Source organism: Sinohyriopsis cumingii, chromosome 4, assembly GCF_028554795.1.
Source record: "Sinohyriopsis cumingii isolate HCF-2022 chromosome 4, ASM2855479v2, whole genome shotgun sequence".
Classification (NCBI taxonomy): domain Eukaryota; kingdom Metazoa; phylum Mollusca; class Bivalvia; order Unionida; family Unionidae; genus Sinohyriopsis; species Sinohyriopsis cumingii.
In genome coordinates this window covers 11,089,609-11,113,050 of record NC_142964.1, presented here as the reverse complement: position 1 = coordinate 11,113,050, position 23,442 = coordinate 11,089,609, and the positions used below count along the sequence as shown (strand labels likewise).

Here is a 23,442-nt window from a genome sequence, read left to right as displayed (position 1 = left end):
CGTGGTGCTCAGCCTCATTAAATAGAGGGCACAACCCACAGTTGCAGTGTTCCACCAAGGTCCTTCAGGGGAGGATGCAACCTGCTATTGAGGTGCCTTACCTCCCTAATGGGAGGGTGAAACCTTATATTGAGGTGTTTTCCGTGCCAAGGGGATGGTGCAACCTGTTAATGCAGTGCCTTACCTCCCCAATGGAAGGAAGCAACCTGTTACCTGAGGCATGCACATTGCCAGAGACATGGGAAGTTGTTGTTGTTGTTGTTGTAGGGTTTAACGCCATTTTTCAGCACAAGATAGGCTATACATGGCGGCCAGTATAATTGGTGGAGGAAGAACCCTGGAAAACCCCGGGAAGAACCACCGACCCACGATAAGCTACTGGCAGGCTTTCTCACGTACCAACGTTAGCCGAGGCTGAGACTCAAACTCACGCAGACAGAGGTGAGATGGCAGTGATCCGTAACGGTGAGCGCTTTTGACCACTCGGCCACTCGGGGCCCCGACATGGGAAGTGTTCATCTCCTTATAGAGGGAAGTTGATTGACTTCTCAAACATCTAGACTTTCCTTCTTGAAGGGGCTTCACCGGCCACCAAAGATGCTTGTCCCAACATGTGAGACTTGGAAGAGATTCTGGAAATTCTGAGAAAGAAAGGGAGAGAATGTTCCTCCAGTTTTGATATAAGACAGTAATGTGCAAAAAGAGCAGTGATTTTTCTCTGCACAGTTTGAGCACTTATGCAGTCTGCATGACTATCCCATGGGTCCTTTTTGTGGCCACACTGTCCCACAGACTGTTCTAACATTATCGTGTAATAAATAAATAATGAATGTCATCTGAAATCACTTGCTTTTGCCTGAAACTCACCTGGTTGTATGCAGTGATGTACTGCATGCACACCTGTGCTGTATGCATGAAGTAAACAATAGAACTGACATCACAGAAAGTACCTGTAGTTTTTCCAATTGAAAATTGAGATAATTCAGCTGTGAATTTTTTTTATTAAAGCAACATTCAAATACATATGTTATGTCAATGTGTAGCATGGGGAAAAAAATTATACAACATGAAATTGAAGACAGAGGAAACGATGTCCTCATCGTTAGAACATGAAGCGTCGGAAGCCCTTTAAAGAAGTAGGTTCTAAAAGGGAAGAGGCTACCATACAGTTTCTTATAAAACAGAAGAGACAGCTGTAACACTGAGACTAAATAAGGCTACAGAAGAAGACTTACTTGTGGTCATTTGCTACAGGCATAATTTCCCTGGTGATAGTTTTGGCAGACATCTACACAGTATGGCATCTGAGAAAAAGATGGAAGGTAATATCTGCCTTCTGCACATGACCATGCAGCATACAGATTGGTGTGAAAATGGTCTTACTGGCTTTTCTCCACTATGTGGGAAGGTGTATTCACATCAAATGGATGGTGAGTTTTCATCATGAAAATATGTTAGCTATGCAATATCGTCAGGATACGTAATTGCTGCTATTTAAAAAGCATTTACATAAATCTCAACAATACCTTCAGCAATGCCAGTTCAGAAACATGGATTTTAACCCCAAAAGTATTTTTTAACCAACCTTTAACATGTGGTTTTAACTTGAGATATGTTGAGTGATCTTCTATCCATGATATTAGGTTCAAGGTCAAAGGTTGTGACGGTCATTTGCATTACATTTACAGGTACTGTGTTAACATGTTGACTATGACATAAGAAAATATTGTTACCAAATTCAGTTTGTTGAAGTTTCTTAAGATTACCCAAGATGATTTCAGTACAGTACTCTGCTGTTCAAATAATAGAAGGACAGGAGAAACAGACTTCTTGATTTTCTTTCCTTTTTTCTAGTTTCTTGGTATTGTGGTCTTTTTTTTTCAAGTATGATGATAAGCAAGAGTTTGTTTTATTTATTCTAGATTTCATATTTTCATTGTTTGAGTCTACAGATACCTTGGTAAGAAAAAAAGGACAAAAAAACCCTCGAGAATCAGGACCTAAGGATGGAAAATGTGATTTCCTTCTTCACTATCAAGGACTCTTGTTTTTAGATGCATATATATATTTATGTTCCTTTTATCTAAAAATTCCAGATTTGGATCTTTGAAAGTGTTTAACTTACTCATCTCTCATCAGATTATTTGTATAGTTCATAGAATGTTTGTACAATGCCTGAAACAGACTTCTTGAGAGGAATACTTGAGTGTCAAGTACTTTTTAGGAGTTCTGTGTCCTATTAAATTCCTTATAATTGGATTGCCACATTTTCCACCTCAAGCGGTTACCTTGTATTTTATCCTGAATTTCATATTGATTTGTGCACATTCAGTAAACAACATATTGTTTAATACAGAGTATTCAGGAAAAATAAAATTGTAATATTAATTTTTTTGAAAAAAATTATAAATTTATCATTGTTGTAATGTTTGTTCTTCTCTTTATATTATTGCTGTACTGTATGTCCATTTAAAAATAATGTACTTTTAGTGATTAATATTTTGGCAATTGGGTTTTCTCAAAAATTAAAGTAAATTGGTAATTATTCTTTAAAACATTTTTTTCCCAAGCTCAGGTTCATTTTAGGGGACACATATAGTATTTTCGGTGTCCATCCATCCTATCATGTTCAGTCCCATCCCACAAATTTCATTTCCCCTGAATAACTTTTGGAAACTTTATGGATTCAAACCAAATTTAGTACAGTAAGAAGACATAGGTCAAATTCAATTTTTTTTATTTAATGTCAAAATTTAATGGATTGATGATCCCAGTTTGGCTTACAACTTTGCTGCCCATCAGTTTTGTTTCTCTTCAGTAACTTTTGAAAGACTTCCTGGATTAAAATCAAATTGAATGTGAAACTTTATATAAAGACCTATTAGTCATCTTTTGATTTTCACCATTGTATAGCAGTATTTTGCAAAGGTATAGTCACTTCTTGACTTTGAACATTGCCCTCTAATCGCTTCCTAATTTTTTTCAGTTCAATAACTTTTGGAGAATTTTATTGATTCAAACAAAATTGGACATGAGACTTTTTTTTAGGAAGATATTAGCTTAGTTTAATTTTCACCATTTTCCATTTTCTGACAAAACTGAATGATGTTATAGCCCTGTTTAATTTGGAACTTTTCCTTCAGTTAAAATTTCTTTTCTTTTCAGCAGCTTTTTAAAGATTCTTCATGGATTCAAACTAAATTTTGTCTGTGGCTTCATATTATTTTTTTTAATTGAATTTCACTGTTTTGTTAATGACCCTGTTTTTAAATTTTGGCTTATAAATTACATCACATTGACAAAACATTTTACCATTGCACACAAATCCTGACCCTACCTGGTGCAGATAAATGTGATCTTGATGTCATGATACATGATGGCTCTAGATAAATGTGATCTTGATGTCATGATACATAGTAGCTCTAGATAAAGTGATCTGGATGTCATGATACATAATGGCTCTAGATAAAGGTGCTCTAGATATCATGGTACATGATGGCTCTAGATTAAGGCGATCTTGATGTACTTGATACATAATGGCTCTAGATAAAGGTTATCTTGATGTCATGATACACGATTGCTCTAGATAAAGGTGATCTTGATGTTGTGATACATATTAGCTCCAGATAAAGGTGCTCTAGATGTCATGATACATGATGGCTCTACATAAAGGTAATCTTGATGTCATGATACATAATGGCTCTAGATAAAGGCGATCTTGATGTCATGATACACGATGGCTCTAGATAAATGTGATCTTGATGTTATGATACTTGATGGCTATAGATAAAGGTGATCTTGATGTACTTGATACATAATGGCCCTAGATAAAGGTTATCTTGATGTGATGATACCTAATGGCTCTAGATAAAGATGATCTTGATTTTGTGATACATATTGGCTCTAGATAAAGGAGCTCTAGATGTCATGATACATGATGGTTCTACATAAAGGTGATCTTGATGTACTTGATACATAATGGCTCTAGATAAAGGTGATCTTGATGTCATGATACTTAATGGCTCTAGATAAAGGTGATCCTGATGTCATGATACATAATGGCTCTAGATAAATGTGACCTTGATGCCATGATACATAATGGCTCTAGATAAAGGTGATCTTGATGTCATGATACATGATGGCTCTAGATAAAGGTGATCTTGATGTCATGATACATGATGGCTCTAGATAAATGTGACCTTGATGCCATGATACATAATGGCTCTAGATAAAGATGATCTTGATGTCATGATACATATTGGCTCTAGATAAAGGTGATCTTGATGTCATGATACACGATTGCTCTAGATAAAGGTGATCTTGATGTTGTGATACATATTAGCTCCAGATAAAGGTGCTCTAGATGTCATGATACATGATGGCTCTACATAAAGGTGATCTTGATTTTGTGATACATATTGGCTCTAGATAAAGGAGCTCTAGATGTCATGATACATGATGGTTCTACATAAAGGTGATCTTGATGTACTTGATACATAATGGCTCTAGATAAAGGCGATCTTGATGTCATGATACTTAATGGCTCTAGATAAAGGTGATCCTGATGTCATGATACATAATGGCTCTAGATAAATGTGACCTTGATGCCATGATACATAATGGCTCTAGATAAAGGTGATCTTGATGTCTTGATACATGATGGCTCTAGATAAAGGTGATCTTGATGTCGTGATACATGATGGCTCTAGATAAATGTGACCTTGATGCCATGATACATAATGGCTCTAGATAAAGATGATCTTGATGTCATGATACATATTGGCTCTAGATAAAGGTGATCTTGATGTCATGATACATGATTGCTCTAGATAAAGGTGATCTTGATGTTGTGATACATATTAGCTCCAGATAAAGGTGCTCTAAATGTCATGATACATGATGGGTCTACATAAAGGTGATCTTGATTTTGTGATACATATTGGCTCTAGATAAAGGAGCTCTAGATGTCATGATACATGATGGTTCTACATAAAGGTGATCTTGATGTACTTGATACATAATGGCTCTAGATAAAGGCGATCTTGATGTCGTGATACTTAATGGCTCTAGATAAAGGTGATCCTGATGTCATGATACATAATGGCTCTAGATAAATGTGACCTTGATGCCATGATACATAATGGCTCTAGATAAAGGTGATCTTGATGTCATGATACATGATGGCTCTAGATAAATGTGACCTTGATGCCATGATACATAATGGCTCTAGATAAAGGTAATCAAGATGTCATGATACGTATTGGCTCTAGATAAAGGCGATCTTGATGTATGATACACGATGGCTCTTGATAAATGTGATCTTGATGTTATGATACTTGATGGCTATAGATAAAGGTGATCTTGATGTACTTGATACATAATGGCCCTAGATAAAGGTTATCTTGATGTGATGATACCTAATGGCTCTAGATAAAGGTGATCTTGATTTTGTGATACATATTGGCTCTAGATAAAGGAGCTCTAGATGTCATGATACATGATTGCTCTAGATAAAGGTGATCTTGATGTTGTGATACATATTAGCTCCAGATAAAGGTGATCTTGATGTGATGATACATGATGGCTCTTGGTAAAGGTGATCTTGATGTTATGATACCTAATGGCTCTAGATAAAGGTGCTCTAGATGCCATGATACATATTGGCTCTAGATAAAGGTGCTCTAGATGTCATGATACATAATGGCTCTAGATAAATGTGATCTTGATGTTATGATACCTAATGGCTCTTGATAAAGGTGATCTTGATGTTGTGATACATATTGGCTCTAGATAAAGGTGCTGTAGATGTCATGATACATAATGGCTCTAGTTAAATGTGATCTTGATGTTATGATACATAATGGCTCTAGATAAAGGCGATCTTGATGTCATGATACTTAATGGCTCTAGGTTCATGTTGTTTGTTCCACAGTGGATGTCAAACTCAAAATAGCTTGTATCTTGTGACTGCATGCACAGATTACCAGTCCAGATGAACACATTGATTTCAAGTTTAATTAAATGATTGGTATATATATGCAGTGGCACATAAGCATTTGAAAAGTTTTATCCTGCTGAAATGTTTGGAGTAAAATGTCCTGCCCATAGACACAGCATGGTTGCCATCCATGTCTAATATGGACAGTATTTGAACAGGTTTTGTTCTGGTTGAGAGTCTGGAACTTAACTGCAGCTGCAGATTGTCAGAGGCAGAGGCAGAGGTGGTTGACAATATGGCATTTGACCAACTTGGTCACTGCAGATTGTTAGAGATAGAGACAGAAGTTTGTTGAGAGCCTGGCATTCGACCCACTTGGACACTTCCAATTGTCAGAGATAGAGACAGAGGTTTGTTGAGAGCCTGGCATTCGACCCACTTGGACACTTCCGATTGTTAGAGATAGAGACAGAGGTTTGTTGAGAGCCTGGCATTCGACCCTCTTGGACACTTCCGATCGTCAGAGATAGAGACAGAGGTTTGTTGAGAGCCTGGCATTCGACCCACTTGGACACTTCTGATCGTCAGAGTCAGAGTTGGTCAAGAGTACAGTGGAGGAAACTAAAAGTACCATATATACTTGCTTATAAGACGAGTCCAACTGTAAACTGTACAAAGATCTGCCATCGCTTAATGTGCCAGCAGACCTGGATCTGTGCAATTTGCTTGAAGTAATCAGTAGAACAATCAACATAGAACATGATCTACAGGTGCATTATGCTGCTGCAGATTAGGATCTTTGCAGTTTGACTCAATTTATCAGTGAGTAAATACGGTATCATGTATACTATAGCTATTTGATGATTGATAATTTATGCTACAATACATGTTGAGTTTCATTTCAGACCAGATTAACTTTCCTAAGTTAGGTCAACTCTGACAATTTATAAAGTCCTTTCTAGAGTTTTTGCACATTACATAATTCAGTTGTTTCATATTTTGCACTTCAGATAAGCAGCATTAGGCAGCATTAAAGTTGTGTGCTGGGGTCCAGGGGCATGTTCCTCACATTTCTGGAATAATTTAAGATACAGCTTTTTCAGTTTTGGTGCTCTTTCAGGGGTGGTTTTGTCTTGAGAACAAAAGATATATTTAAAAGATTGTACTGTGCAAGCAGGGGCATTTTTACTTTTAAGGTAGGGATGGCTGAACTGCAATCATAACACTGTTAAATGCACATAATTATTAACTTAAATTTTAAAGGTATAGCATTTAAGGAATGCAGATAATTTGGTTTCTAGCAATGTGATATAAATGGAAAATTTAATCCACTTTGATAAGAATATTAAGGGAGTATCATAAGTATGGCTGGGATTGATACAGGAAAAACTGTGAGGTCTTGCCTGCTGTAAATTCCAAAGATTGTAATTAGGTAGTCCCCCACCCATTCAAGAATCCTGATAAACTGCAGAAAAAGCTGTTAAGTTGAAGTGATAAAACTTCCTGTTGATTGAGGTGGAAGAGTAATGCTCTCAATGTAATGAAAATTAACCAGCTTGGCAAGTACAGTTCTGTGTCTTCTGCTGTACCATATTTACTGGACGGCGTAAAACATAAACTCAGATCTACTCATCACATAATGCACCATCGCATTGTAGTTTGACTGTTTGTTGGAATTCTGGCACAAGTAGAAGACTCATTTTGGAGGTAGACAATCAAATATCATCATCATCAGTCCCATAGTCTAGAAGACTGTTGGGGCAGCGCACAACACCGAACAACCAGCTTCCTCCATTCCTCTTGATTTTCTGCCTTTCTCAGAGAGTCGCTTAATGTCAAGCCTGTCCACTCTCAAATGATATCTTCCCACCTCTTTCTTTGCCTGCCTCTCTTTCTTCTTCCTTGTACAGTGCCTTGCAGGATTGTCTTGGCAAGTCCTGTTGATCGTGAGACATGCCCATACCACTGCAGTTTCCATTTTTTCACTATGATCAGGAGGTCATCATGAGGCCCAATGGCTTGTCTTATCCTTTGCCATATTTCTTCATTGGTGACATGGTCTTTGTATGTGAAGTCGAGGATCTTTTGGAAACATCTCTGTTTCCTGCATCCTTTATTCTAAGTCAGCTGTTATGGTCCATGATTCGCAGGCATAGAGAAATATGGAGATGACCAGTGAGTGCATCAGTCTGACGTTTGAGCTGAGTGCGATGTTCTTATCCTTCCAGATGGGCTTCAGTTTTGTCAGTGCTGCTGTTGTCTGTGCAATGATGGAGAGTACTTAAGGCTTCGATCCTTCATCTGTTACAGTTACCCCTAAATAATTGAAGCTGTGGACTGTGTCAGTGCTGATGCCTGTGGTGTTGTTGGTCATTTTTTTTTGTCTTCTCTGCACTGATTTCCATGCTGTTGGCTGCAGAGCTTTTGTCAAGGCTCTCTACAAAGCTAGCTAATTCTTCTCATTTCCTGCTAGTCCATCAATGTCATCAGCAAACCATAAGTGTGTGACTATTCTGCCTCCAATGCTGACCATCCCTTCATGCTTTTTGAGCATGTCAGTCATGATTCTCTCCAGAAGGATGTTGAATAGCGTGGGAGAGAGCAGACACCCTTGCCTGACTCTGACTGTCGTTCTGAACCAGTCTCCTATGCTGCCATTGAAGTACAGTATACTGCAATGGTGGCCTTGTCATAAGGTGCTCTATTACTGTGATGAGGTTGGCATTGATGTTGTACAGCCTCATGGTCGCCCACAAGGATGCATGCCCTACCCTGTCAGATGCCTTGAAATCCATGAAGATGTGGTACAGATCTTGCTGGTGTTGGAGGTGCTTCTCACACAATATTCTGAGGTTGAAGATCTGCTCTGTTGTGCTGTGCTCTGCTCTGAAAGCTGCCTGCTCCACAGCAATGATCTTTTCAGCCTGTGGCTTTAGTCTGTTCAGCAGTATCTTTAACATGACTTTGCTTGGATAGCTTACAAGACTGATTGTATGGTGGTTTTGACACTGTTGCAAGTTGCCTTTCTTGGGGTGGGTGATGATCAGTGATTGGGTCGACAGTGATGGCCATACTCCTGTTTGCCAGATTTTGCTGCAGATGTTTGTGAGGATGCTAATTATTGCTTCTCCCCCAGTTCTGCTGGGATGTGGTCCACTCCTGCTGACTTACTCTTTTTCAGTGATCTCACTGCGGCTTCTACTTCTTCACGCAGGATAGGGTGATTGTCATTGTTAGTTGCTGGAGGGACATTCAGTACCTCTCAATCTATTGTGGCTCAGTGGTTGTAAAGTTCTGCGCAGTACTCTGTCCATCTTTCCAGAATATCTTTTTCTTCTGTGAGGCTGTTTCTGGCTTTATCCTGTAAGGAGGCAACCCGCCATTGTTTTGTGCTTGTTAGAACATGGACCACTTGGTATGCTTTCCTTTTCCTGCAGTTGTTCCTTTTAAGTTTCCCTCAGTGTCTTTGGACTCTTCTTCTATCCAGTTCTCTTTTGCTTTTTTCATGCTTTTCTTGACTTCCCGGTTGACTGCCATGTACTGCTCTGCCCCTCTGTATCGTTTTTTTCTTCTCTTCAGTTCTCTTCTCTCGTCACACAGGTTCAGTACCTCAGCTGTGACCCAGGGCTTCTTGACTGGGTGATGTCTACCAGTGACCTTACTGGCTGTTTTCGTCATTGCTGTATTGAAGGTGGTGATCAACGTGTCAATGTCAATATTGTCACCAACAAGGATGGTGAGCGGTGCAAATTTCCCACCAGTCCTTGCCCAGAAGGCTTTTGCTACTTTGGGAGCCTTCAATTTCTCGAGATCAAATTTTATTCTTGTGTGGCTCTCTTTCTTGACCTTCTTTAGATGTAGCCTGAAGGTCATCATCACCAGATCATGGTCACTTCCTATTCTGCTCCAGGAATGCTTCTAGTTTTGGCAGTGTTTACACTTGACTGTATGTGCCTCTTCACCATGATGTAGTCGATCTGACTGTGATCGTCTCCACTTCGACTGTGCCATGTCCATCTTCTGGATACTTTGTGTTGGCCGAAGGTGTTTGCCAGCATGAGGTCATTGTAACTAGCAAATCCCAGAACAGTATTCAGAGCAGCAAGATTTTTGTCAGGAACAACATCACCATCGGCACCTGGAATGTGAGAACACTGAGAGCAACATGAAAGTTTGAGGAGCTTACATATGAAATGAACAGATACCGCTGGAGCATCCTAGGACTATGTGATAGGAGAACATTGGAGAAACAACTAGTTTGGAAGGCCACAAACTGTACTTCAGTGGCAGAGAAGACAAACATGAGCAGGGAGTTGGTCTTCTTGTACACAAGGACAGTGTGAGTACTATCACGGGATGTTGGCCAGTTTCCAGCCGGCTTATCACCATTCGCCTCAGGGCAACTCCATTTAACATAACCATAATACACCCTAACATCAGACTGTGATGATGCAGATGTATAAGACTTATATGACCAGCTACAAGAAGTTGTGGATAAAACACCAAAGAAAGACATTCTGGTTGTGCAGGGTGATTGGAATGCCAAGATAGGTGAGGACACTTGCATGAACTGGAAAGGAATATGTGGGCGCTGCTGCAGTGCACAGACAAATGAGAGAGGACTGAGGCTCCTGGAATTTGCCTGTTACAATCAAATATAGGGTTTGTGATGTGATGTGATTTTGCTTTTTAATGTAGCTTTAACAATTTTTCAGTCATATCGCTATGATGTCTGCAGTGTGGCAGTTTATAGTGATGTCTATCACTGGGACATCATGCCACAGACATGTAGCATGATGTCCCACCCAGTCACGTTATCCTGACACCAGGCCAACCAGTCCTAACACTAACCTCTAAATGCTGAATGCCAAGCAAGGCAGCTGTTAGTACCATTTTTGTAAGTCTCTGGTATGACTCGGCCGAAATATAGGGTTTCAAAAAAGATGTAATTTGTGATTTGTCAAAACTAATTCTCAATCTCAAACACAGGTTTAGTAGATTTATGATTTCCAGGCCATATTTGCTGGTACATGTTATGTTTAATGTCAAATCTGGTTCGAAACGCTTTAAGTTAGTGTAATCAACTATGGAATTCAATATTGTCTCAATGTTTTCACAAGGAACTTGATAGTCTCCTTAGCTGTATACGAAACATTTTTTAAAAAAATATTTAAATAGCACACACTTATTTTCTACAATTTTCTGCTAATTATTTGATTGATGTAAAAAAAAAAAAAAAAAAAAACCAAATCTCTTCTGATTGTAAATGTCACCAATTAAGTTGCTGTTAATTTATAAATATATATATATATTAAGTTGCTGTTAATTTATTTATATATATATATATATATATATAGAGGTTTAATTATTATTAGCGCTACTGGTCATAGATCAGAAGAACATATGGGATGGTGGCTATCTTGAAAATATTGTTACCTCTACTCCAGAATGGATGGCTTTATCTCAACATGGGGTTTTCACTAGTAGACTTCTTTTGATACATTGTTGGTCCTAAATGAAAATGGCCCAGTACGGCTGCCATGACAGCTGTAGTGAAAATCATTTTGTCACTAGTCCTCCTGAATGGATGATCATTGCGACATGGGGTTTTGACCAAAAGACTTCTAATGATGTCTGCTTTGTCCAAAATTAAAATGTGTACATAAATTTACATTTTTGGTTTAGTTTTGTGTTTAGCTCAAATGTTTTTGATACAGTTTAATGTTATGCCCCGAATCAAGAAAACTTTGGGTGAGTATGCATTATTCACATCATTGAAGTAGGTCACCATGACTCATTGCATGGACTTTGGTTAAATTTTGTGTTTTAACATTATTTCTCAAGTTCTGTTCTTGATAGAATCATTAAGCTAGATGATTGTATACAACTCTGTTATTACCTCAAAACAAATTTAATTAGATAATGGGCCAAAAATTTTGTTTTTAGGACCATTTAAATCAGGACCTATTTTGAGCATATTAGTCAGTGTTTACAATGGATACTGGAGACTGCTAAAAGATTTGTGGATGTGTCTTAGCTGAGTGAAGTTGAACAGCACTAGTTTTCCTAAATGACTTTATAAGTTAAATTTTTCTCTCAGACTTCCAATAAGACATTTATCCCCACCCTACCAAACAATGCAGAGAGTCAGAATTAGGTGATAATCATCTGTCTTTCCTTCCCAGGTCAGGTCCATTACATATTTATTTGTCCATCCATATTCTGTTAACATTACCGTATAATAATGGTGTCTAAACTAATAAAGAGCCAAGCCAAAGCAGATTGGATATTTGGATAAATGAGTACCAAGACCTAATGACTGTGACCTTAATTTCAAGGTCACAGAATGGTACTTTGTTAAAAGTGATGGATATCAGCTTGTAAGCAAGATAATCTTCAATATAGTGTGATTGAACCAGATCAAACTATACTCAGATGACTTAAGGGGGTCTCATGGTCTCTTTCGTTTTTGGTGCCCTGGACCAACTTTCAAGGTCACATTCACATTCTTTAGGAACACACACACACACATATACACACGCACACACTTGCTTGTAAGTCAAGTCTAACTGCAAACTGTGCAGATCCAATTTTGTTGTTGCATAATGTGCTGGCAGATTTAGGTCTGTGCAGTTCGTTATGACTAATCAATAGAACAAACAACATAGACCATGATTTGCCAATGCAGTAGGTGACAACAGATCAGGATCTATGTTGTTTGCATTTGAATTCAGTTTGTAGTTGAGTATTGATGGTATGCATTGGCCTGATAGAAAGATCATCCCCTTCATTCTTGTAAATTCATTAGACTTGTCCCTAGTTCTTGTTATGGTGAAATTAAGCCATGGCATCGATTATTATGCCATTGTGACTTCATATATTCACTCAGCGACTTAAAAAGTTAAAAATTGTAATATTAATGTTGGTCTTTCTCAGTATGTTAGATAATCTTGTGGAGTATTTTAATGGAGTGGGGGTGGGGGGATTTACTCCTGAATGGTTTCCATCTTTTCATCTCAATCACACAGGAAGAATCCCTGTTCAGGTTAAGTGAAGTCAGATACATCTTTTAAGACTAAATTGTTCACTAGTATAATTCATAAGTTAGTCAGTGTCAAAACTTTGAGGGATTTGAAAGAAATTAATGCAAAAGGGAACTTGTAAAGGAATGGAATTAACGAGATATTCTTTAAAAAAAAAACAGTGAGAAAAAGGCTTCCATAAATTGAACAAACAAACATACAAAGAAGGGATTTAGTGTGCTACTGGGAAAAGTCAGAAAATTTAATTAACTCCATGCCATTTGAGCCCAAACACACCACCCATTCCTACCTCATATCCCCTGTAAAAATAAAGATAAAAAGTAAGGCTGTAGTGCATTGTTGTATGAAAAACTGTGGTCTTTGCTTATCTTGTTCTCTTATTCAGGCAGATAAGGTACAGCAAGCCTTCTAACCCCAACCCACTTCAGAAAAAGGGCTTCTTGACAGTATTGTTAATGAAACTGTAATGTTGCATATATCAAGTGTCACTGCCTGGTTCACAGTACATCCATCATACAAAATATATAACACATCCAGCATTCTGCTTGACTGGTTCTGCACCTACTGACTTTGACCTGCTTTGTGCCAAAGTTGAATTTTGTTTGGTCTTTTTCATATTTAATACACTTATTTTATATTGTTGTTGACATATATTGACTGTGAATATAATTTATATATGTGACATACATTTAACTAAAGTTACACCAAGTTCAACATAAACTTAACTGAATTCTCATTTGTCTTGGAGTTTGAATCATAGGAAACTCAACCAGATACAATAGAGTCTGTTTAATGGCAGCTTCCCATGCATGCAGCTGTGATTTACAATGTTGTGCTCAGATAATTATGAATTATTTTGGGTCACTTATAATTAACTCCATTTAACTGACAATAGGGTTTTATTTAATGTTTTCATTTGGAACTATTTGTATGCAAGTGTTTAATGTTATGGACCCACATGCGTGAGATATAGTTTCAGCTTTTGATTGTGATATGGGTCGTGGGAACTGAAGGAGTTAGCATGCATATTGCCGAACATGACACTGGGCTTTCATGTTCTGAAAAGGATGCAATCACTTTGAAAAGAAGGATTAAATTTTATTATCTCAAATAGACTACTTGATCTCTTTTACCCCAATTGAAGCAACATGTTCTGAAATGCTTATTCAGCTTGATGTACCTGTTAGTTATTCGGGTTGATGTACCAGTTAGTTATTCAGGTTGCTGTACCAGTTAGTTATTCAGCTTGATGTACTAGTTATTCAGGTTGATGTACCAGTTATTCAGGTTGATGTACCTGTTAGTTATTCAGGTTGATGTACCAGTTGATGTACCTGTTAGTTATTCAGGTTGATGTACCAGTTAGTTATTCAGGTTGCTGTACCAGTTAGTTATTCAGCTTGATGTACTAGTTATTCAGGTTGATGTACCAGTTATTCAGGTTGATGTACCATTTAGTTATTCAGGTTGATGTACCAGTTAGTTATTCAGGTTGCTGTACCAGTTAGTTCTGTTGAAATTAATGATAGCACCTTGTACACATTTTCTTTTGTGAAATTAATCACTTTGTACACTGGTACCCCCTCCCCCCTCTTGAGTATTTAAAGTTAATGCATCCACAGATCTGGGTCTGTGCAGTTTGTTTGTGGTAATCAGTAGAACAAACAACATAGATCCTGATTAGTCGGGCATTACAGAGGCAGATGTCAGTCTGTTATTCAGTTGGATCCATGTATATTAGCAAGTATACTCTTTTGATGATGTATTCATTCATTATTTTATCCCAGACATAAATATATCAGGGCAAGTTGAATGATAGGGGCAAGTTGAATGATGTCATGACCTGCAATGTTCAAATTGTTGTTATGATGTCATTATATGTCCTTATCAGAGGTATATACCCTTTGATGATATATATATATGGGGAAAATATTGCCTCATATATAAAGTATTTGGGACATGATAATAGTACATAAAACACTGGCTGAGGCTTTTGAATCTGATAAGTATTGATAGGTTGCCATTAGTGCCTGGTTTATTGCATCATACCTATCATTTGTCTACAATGTTATGCTAATTGGGGTCAAAGTGGAGTCAAATTTCAGTCATGATGAATAAAATACAAACAGATAACCAACTGAAGATTGATAGAGTACCTTTTATTGATGGTATCTGTAAATATTTCTACCTTGCATGCATTATGTTAAGCTGGGCCTATCAAATATAAACAATATTTTGGGAACATAAACCTGTTTAATATGTTATTTTAGTTCCATGATATTTGCCCATGAGAATGAGTTACTTTTTATGTATTTCTTGTACCCTGTAACAATTCCTGTACCCTGTAACATACAGTTCCTGAGTACCTTTTATTGATGGTATCTGTAAATATTTCTACCTTGCATGCATTATGTTAAGTTGGGCCTATCAAATATAAACAATATTTTGGGAACATAAACCTGTTTAATATGTTATTTTAGTTCCATGATATTTGCCCATGAGAATGAGTTACTTTTTATGTATTTCTTGTACCCTGTAACAATTCCTGTACCCTGTAACATACAGTTCCTGTATCCTGTAACATACATTTCCTGTATCCTGTAACATACAATTCCTGTACCCTGTAACTTAAAATTCCTGTACCCTGTTACATACAATTCCTGCACACATTTCAGCAGTGTTGTCATTTATAAAGCAGTTAATTATTTGTTTCCTAAATGTGCACCGAGTACCTTTTATTGTACCACTAATGGTGAATACCGTGGTGACCTAAGAGTAAGGTGACTCAATATAATATCTTAGTTTTTTTACCATATATGCTACTCATAAGTTCTGCCCAAGCAAAGACCAAAATAGTACCTTCATAAAATTCTTTCCTTTTTCTACAAAGTTATGGCAGTTGATCATTAATTTTTTAAAGTACTTTCCACATAATCCCTTACATGTCATAACTAATTGTCGCTGCTTTCGTCTGCCTAATCATCTACCCAATGTTTCTTTTTGTCAAGTTCATTGTGTAACTGACCAGGGACATTTATTTTGTAAACAAAATAATACATAGCTAATACTTCTGTATGAGTGTGGATTAAATATTCAGATCATTATTAATGTAAACATGTTTACCTGAATTTGAGTTTAAATTGTGGACCTCTGTTGTCTTTAAAACAACAACTTACATGTGTGAAGGACAAAGCTGAAAATTTAAAAAAATTGGGTTTGGTTTATTCTATCAAATGTAATGATTGTGAGAATTTTTGTTGTTGTTGTTGTGGGGTTTAACGCCATTTTTCAGCACATGATAGGCTATACATGGCGGCCAGTATTAATGGTGGAGGAAGAACCCAAGAAAACCCCAGAAAGAACCACCAACCCACGAGAAGCTACTGGCAAGCTTTCTCACATACCCACATTGGCTGAATCTGAGACTTGAACCGCCGCAGACAGAGGTGAGATGGCAGTGATCCATAACGGAGAGCGCTTTAGACCACTAGGCCACTCAGGGCCCGATTGTGAGAATCAGTGGATTACATTGGGGAAACAGGCAGACTGTGTTAGAAATCCAGATTAAATTACATATCAGTTGAGAGTCATTGGTCATACATGAACATCATAGCAGTATGGGACACTCCAGCATCAACAATCAAACCAAGGTGATTACATCAGAAGACATTATTTGGAAAAGGAAGGTGAAGAATGTGATCAATATACAACAGCAGAAACCAATATTAAATATGGGTGAGGGGCTTGAAATACCACCCATCTACACCAGTCTTCTCATATCACGTGACCATTATAGGTCACGTGATCAACATTAGTTGCTGATGAAGGCAGTGTAATATTGCTGGAAAGTTTGAACTCTTAGGATATTTATTCTCTGAGTATGGGAAATTACTAATGATCATGAATTATACGGAGCAAGGAACCAACTTTTCAGTTGTACTTCTTATGATGTCTGCTTGGTCCTGATTAAAAATGATACCAGTCTGACATTCATTATGGCCATCATGGCAGCCATGTTGCTAATATTTTTAGTGCTAAACATCCTCAGTGGAAAATCAAACGAACATGGGGTTTTCACCAGAAGACTTCTTACATTGCTGTGCAGGTCCAAAATGAAAATGTTGATTTGATATCCATTATTGTTACAATAATGTCCGACTTGTAAAAAATAAATCTTGCTTTTTTATTTTGCCAAAACAAAAAGTCATTTTGACTTGGGGGTTTTGCCAGAAGGTTTCTTATGATGAATGGTTGATCCTGTGAAAATGGCATCAGTCTGACATCTAGCATGGCCGCCATGGTGGCCATTTTGAAAATCTTGTTAATGCTACTCCTACTGAAAGGATATCCAAAGACTTCTTATTGTATCTGTCCAGATTTAAAGTGGTGCCAGTCCTAATCCATTATGGCTACTACAAGACAATCTTGAAAATCATCTTATCACTACAGTTACTGTTTCTGAAATGATGGTCATACTGGCGTAGGGTATGCACTAAAAGAGTAGTTGGTCCTAAATGATAATGGTGCTGACCTATCATCCTGGATGGCCACCACATTGGCTATCTTGAAAATGTTGTTATTGCTCAAGAATATCAGAGATAGCTTCAACACTCAGCAGTTTTATCTTGGGTCATTGATGTTACACATTTCTAGCTCCTACATACATATACCATGATGTAACTGAGATTACTGGCTCCTGCATATATGGACATGTACTGTACTATAATGTCACTTAGATTACTATTACATGTAACATGTCACTTAGATAACTGTCTCCTGCATACATGTACAGTACATGTACTATGCTGACACATTTATGATGAGATTTGAGAGCATTGTTATCCCATGCATTTTGTGCAAAAAGGCAGGACTACCTGCTATATCACTATGATAGTGCCCTGACAAGCAATGTGTGCTGATGAATAACTCATGTAGAGACTACATACAGAACAATATTATTATGGATGATCTTTAGATGTGCAAAATTATTTGAAACTTTGATCCATTCTCTGAGGGTAAAGTTTGAGGGTAGAGACAGTCTGATTTTGATCCATTCTCTGAGGATAAAGTTTGAGGGTAGAGACTAGTCTGATTTTGATCCATTCTCTGAGGGTAAAGTTTGAGGGTAGAGACAGTCTAATTTTGATCCATTCTCTGAGGATAAAGTTTGAGGGTAGAGACTAGTCTGATTTTGATTCATTCTCAGAGGGTAAAGTTTGAGGGTAGAGATAGTCTGATTTTGATCCATTCTTTGAGGGTAAAGTTTGAGGGTAGAGATAGTCTAATTTTGATCCATTCTCTGAGGGTAAAGTTTGAGGGTAGAGACAGTCTGATTTTGATCCATTCTCTGAGTATAAAGTTTGAGGGTAGAGAGAAGCTGATTTTGATCCATTCTCTGGGTACACAACTTCCAGGTGGAGATAATAATTTCATCTTAAGGGTAGAGCTTGAGGGTTGAGACAGTTTGATTTTGATCCATTCTCGGAGGGTAAAGTTTGAGGGTGGAGACAATCTGATTTTGATTCATTCTCTGGGTATACAGCTTCTGGGTGGAGATACAATACCAATTTTATCTCTGGGATAGAGCTTGAGAGTGGTCATTGATTTTGAGCCATTTTCTCGGGACAGAGGTTCAGGATGAAGACATAGATTTGGATGTATTCTCTGGAGATAGAACTTGAAGATGGAGAAATTGTGACATAACCTAAATTTTCACACTTCAGTAACAAGGATTACATTTTGTGCTAGGTCAGATTCTTTGTTGGCTACAGTGTCATATAGCATATTATAGCTTGGTGAGTATAATTCCACTCTGCCAAACTTGTCACTGTGGCATATATTTCACATTTGAGCGACTTTAGTTAAACCTTTTCATTCAGGTCTAAGATTTTCATGCACATTAGACTGCTGGGTAACATGGCAGGGCATTTGCTTTCTTCGATCACATTTCTTGTTAAAAGCATGGTTTAATTGTCAGCAGATTTTTCCTACAGTATTGAAGAAGTTAATATAATTTAAATCCTCAATGTGTCCTCACATTGTTTAAAATTGATATAATTTTGCCCAACACAGGTGTGTGTGTGTGCATGTGTGTGCATATGTGTATGAGAGATTTGGATTTTTAACAGTTTTAACAATGTTTCAGTCATATCACTATGATGTCTGCAGTGTGACAGTTTATAGTGATGTCTGGCACTGGGACATGATGCCACAGACGTAGCATCATGTCCAACCCAGTTACATCATCCTGACACCAGGCAGCCAAGTCCTAACAATAAACTCTTAATACTGAGTGCCAAGCAAGGTAGCTGCCAGTACCATTTTTAAAAGTCTATGGTATGACTCAGCTAGGGTTAAAACCCTCAACCTCCTGCATCCAAGGTGGGTGCTCCTACCACTTAGAATGGTCCAACACAGGGTTTAATATGGTGAGAAAAGGTTATTGAGTAAATAAGGATACAAGTAATATTAGACATGTAGAAGTTGTGGTTATGCTAGAAAAGGTAACTCAGTTTGAAATCCAGTCCTACTAAGAGTAAGCAGTAAACATGGGAATTTACTTGATTATAAATGAGAGATAAAGAAAGCTGTCTAGTTCACCTGGATGTCACTGCAGGTCATCTGGATTTGTGAAGTGACTTGTAAAGATTTTTTTATAAAGATAAGGGGCTAAATTCCATTCTAAATATAATTTCGAAGTGTCAAATATTTTGTTTGATCAAATGTAATGAGAACAAGTTATGTAATGGTTACAAATTGTATTTTTATTTAGCTGGAAATTTTACCACCATTTATCCAAAAAAACGTATTCCTAGATAAATGCTATTAAACATGCCATTTCCTGATATTTTTAAGAATGAATTTCAGATGTGAAATGAAAAATCTTGCCATATACATCCATTATCGGATGTAGGAGGTCACGGGTTTCAACCTTGGCTGAGTCATACCAAAAAGACTTATAAAAATGGTACTGGCAGCTGCTTCACTTGGCACTCAGCATTAAGAGGTTAATGCTAGGACTGGTCAGCCTGGTGTCAGGATATTGTGATCTGTTGGGACATCATGCAACATGTCTTCGGCAAGATGCCCAAGTGCTAGACATCTCTATAGACTCTCACAGTGCAGACATCATAGTGATATGACTGAACAATTGTTAAAGCTATGTTAAAGATCCAAATCTCTCTCTCTATCTCTCTCTCTCTCTCTCACACACACACACACACACAGAGACACACACAGTGCCATGGTCAGTGTTTATACAACTGTAAACAACACAAATCCAGATCCAATGCCATGTGTTGGTAACATATTTACTTACTTATAAGTCATAACTGCAGACAATACAGACCCTGATCTGCCATCACATAAAGCACCAGCAAATCAGGATTGTTTTTTCCTTTGTTCGACTAATTAATTCTAACAAACTGCATAGACCAAGATCTGCCTATGCATTATGTGATGGCAGATCAGGGTCAGTGCAATTTCAAGTTGATGATGACTTATAAGTAAATATAGATGGCAGAACAGTGTTTTAACTGTTCACATAGTGTTTTAACTGTTCACATGAAGTCTTAAATCAAATTATCACCATAGACCCCAACCTGCCAGCACATTTTGCAACAGCAGATCATGGTTTTAAGTTGTTTGCAATATATGATTTACACAGCAGTCTGTGGTAAGGATTCCTATTTCATGAGATAAACATGCTTCATAAATGCATACACAAAAAGAGCCAGAATGCACACACAAAAAGGGCTGGAGTGCACACACAGAAAGGGCTGGAATTCACACACAAAAAGAAGCGGAGTGCACATCCAAAAAGGGCTGGAATGCACACACAAAAAGGGCTGAAGTGCACACACAAAAAGGGCTGGAATGCACACACAAAAAGAAGCAGAGTGCACATACAAGAAGGGCTGGAATGCACACACAAAAGGGCCAGAATGCACACACACAAAAAGCTGGAATGCACACACAAAAAGAACTGGAATGCACACACAAAAAGGGCCAGAATGCACACACCAAAATGGCTGGAATGCACACACAAAAAGGGCCAGAGTACGCACATAAAACAAGCCAGAATGCACACATAAAAAGGGCTGGAGTACACTCACAAAAAGGGTGGGAGTGCACACACAAAAAGGGCCGTAATGCAGACACAAAAAGAAGCAGAGTGCACATACAAAAAGGGCCAGAATGCACACACAAAAAGGTCTGGAATGCACACACAAAAAGGGCCAGAGTGCACACACAAAACAGGCCAGAATGCACACACAGAAAGGGCTGGAGTACACACACAAAAAGGGTGGGAGTGCACACACAAAAAGGGCCAGAATGCACATACAAAAAGGGCCAGAAAAAACACACAAAAAGGGCTGGAATGCACACACAAAAAGGGCAAGAGTGCACACACAAAACAGGTCAGAATGCACACATAAAAAGGGCTGGAGTACACACACAAAAAGGGCCGGAGTGCACACACAGAAAGGCCAGAATGCACACACAAAGAGGGACGAAAAGCAAGACTTGACATATTTGTGAAATATAAAATAATCAGTCTTAGACTATCTAAAATTTCCTAAATGATAGATTTGTAAATATCAATTCAGATTGGAATTCAAAACATTGTCTGGCATTCCTGTATATCATTATTACTCACTTTAAGAAGAGTCCATAACTGCAGACTGCACAGACTCAGATCTGCTGTTGCATAATGCAGTGGCAGATCTGGGTCTATGCACTTTGTTAGGATTAATCAACAGAACAAAACAGCGTAGATCCTGATCTACAGACACATTATGCTACAGCAGGGCAGGATCTTTGTTCTTTGCAGTGACTTGACTTATAAAAGAGTATATACGGTATGTTTATTTAATGCAACGATTTCTTTCTACAAAAGGAAATTTCATTCATAAATATTAGTCACCTGAAAAGCAATTAGAAAGTAGTTTACCCTGGTAATAACTGTTTATTTAACATTTGGTGGAAGGAATGTTTTTTTACAGCAAAGCATTTACTTTAAGTATTCTATTAAATATTTGTAGAATGTTAAATTCAAAAAGTTTGTACAGTGAGGTTATTTGTTAATGTAGCAGAGACTCATTTACTATAACTGTGTAGTCATGAATGTGCTTGTTAGTAAGTGCAAAGAGTTTTGTATGCCTCACCATAAATATGGAAGGGGCATATAAGTACATTTACCTTGTCTGTGTGTATAATCTTTCAGGTTGTTTGTTAAGCTCACTGTTGTTAGTCATTTTTATGTTCTATGAACACATTTTTAGTTTTAAGCCAATTTTTCTCCCATATTCTTGGATCAAAATTATATGGTGTTCACTTCAAATGTTCTTTATTTAAACGTTTACTGGTATGGCATATCTCATGTAGCCCCCCCCCCCCCTTTTTTTTTTCTTCTTTCTTTTTCTGCCTTTGATAAAGGAAAAAAAAATGATAAAAAAAAGTTTTGGGGAGTATACTTACACAAATTTAATTAACACTCTCCTATGGGTTTTTTTTTGCATCAAAAGCTGCCAACCAGTTTTGTCATTTTCAAGGTTCATGACTACTTGATTTCACATAGTAAATAAAGTTCACTGTTTAACAATAGTAATCCAGTAGATTCATCTACAAGTCTTCTTGTCCTGCTTATTGCCTATGCATGAAGATAGAAATCTATCCTCTCCATAATCTGTCCTCTCCATTTAAGGCTTTTGGCAAAACTGTGCATTCTATCTGTCTTCAATTATATTCAGTTTAAAACCATATCCCAATATTACTGGTTTTTCTCAGCATGGGGTTTTCAAAGGAAGACTTTTTATGGTGTCTAGTTGGTCTTAATAAAAATTATGCCAATCTGATATCCATCTTGTCACTGCTTTTCCTAGAAGGAAAGTCATATTGACATAGGGTTTTCACCAAAAGACTAATTATGATATTTAGTCGGTTTTGAATGACATGGCCGCCATCTTTAAAATCTTCTTTCTCATTACTCTTGACAGGAAAGTCATATCAGCATAGGGTTTTCTCCAGAAGGCTTCATATGGTATCTGTTTGGTTCTGAATTAAAAAGATGCTGACATGACAATCAATAATAGTCACTATTGTTACCATGTTGAAAAACTTGTTATTGCTACTTTTCCAGATCTGATAGTCATACAGTGATCAACATTTACCAGAAGACTTCTTATGATAGCTAGCTCGCCCCAAAAGGTCCCAAATGAAAATAGTGCCATGCAGACATCCAGTATGGCTACCACAGTGAACATATTGAAATTCTTGTCACTAATTCCCCAGAATGGATGGTCATATTGGCATTGGATCTTCACCCATTGGTGTCTAGTTTGTCATAAATAAAAATAGTGCTAATCTTACACCAGATTTGGCTGCTAATTTTAAATTATTTTCACTCAAGAATATAAGCAAAACTCATTATCAGTAGTTCAAATGAAGAAATTGTATTAT

The 23,442-nt window shown here is 37.5% G+C and overlaps 1 protein-coding gene across 3 annotated transcripts in view; it reads left to right on the top strand.

Moving 5' to 3' along the window:
- The window catches only part of LOC149800624 (stAR-related lipid transfer protein 5-like), a 124,951-nt gene that overhangs the window by 90,076 nt on the left and 11,433 nt on the right, over positions 1 to 23,442 (top strand). The window lies entirely within an intron of this gene.